The sequence below is a fragment of the Pyrgilauda ruficollis genome, unplaced genomic scaffold (assembly GCF_017590135.1).
Source record: "Pyrgilauda ruficollis isolate IOZ18807 unplaced genomic scaffold, ASM1759013v1 scaffold8033, whole genome shotgun sequence".
Taxonomy (NCBI): Eukaryota; Metazoa; Chordata; class Aves; order Passeriformes; family Passeridae; genus Pyrgilauda; species Pyrgilauda ruficollis.
This window is the reverse complement of record NW_024529971.1, coordinates 216-744: the sequence shown is the minus strand read 5'-3', so window position 1 is coordinate 744 and position 529 is coordinate 216. Positions and strand designations below refer to the sequence as shown.

Below are 529 nucleotides of genomic sequence, written 5' to 3'. Positions count from 1 at the left end.
GCGGGGTTACACGGGGGTGGGCGGGGCTCGCCCGTGACCTTTGACCCCGCAGGTACTGCATCGACAACGGCGCCATGATCGCCCAGGCCGGCTGCGAGATGCTGAGGGTGGGGCAGGTGACCGAGCTCAGCCAATCGGGGATCACGCAGAGGTCAGGGGGCGGGGCCCGGGTGGGCGGGGCCGGGCGGGGATTGGCTGGGATCTGACCTTTGACCTCTGGCCGCGGCAGGTACCGGACGGATGAGGTGGAGGTGACCTGGAGGGATTGAGGTGGCCACGCCCATGGAGGCCACGCCCACTCAATAAAAGAGTCCCCACCCCCTCATCGTGTGGCCACGCCTCTTTTTCTGAGTGATGTCATTCAGTTACTCCACCCATCTAGGGAGGACCAATCAGCTTCTGACACTCCTTGTCAATCACCAGCTCTTGCTGTCAATCAATGCTGCAAGCCACACCCCTTTCATGAGGTTATATTAATACCTTATCTGTCAATCAACACCTGCAAGCCACGCCCCTTACATTGAGTTAC

The 529-nt window shown here is 60.5% G+C and overlaps 1 long non-coding RNA gene across 1 annotated transcript; it reads left to right on the top strand.

The window, feature by feature from the left end:
- The first annotated feature begins 17 nt into the window (after window positions 1–17).
- LOC121364353 lies at window positions 18–325 on the top strand. The gene is made up of 2 exons (XR_005956859.1): window positions 18–151; window positions 230–325. It is a non-coding gene; the product is annotated as an uncharacterized LOC121364353 (long non-coding RNA).
- Window positions 326–529: the final 204 nt, after the last annotated feature.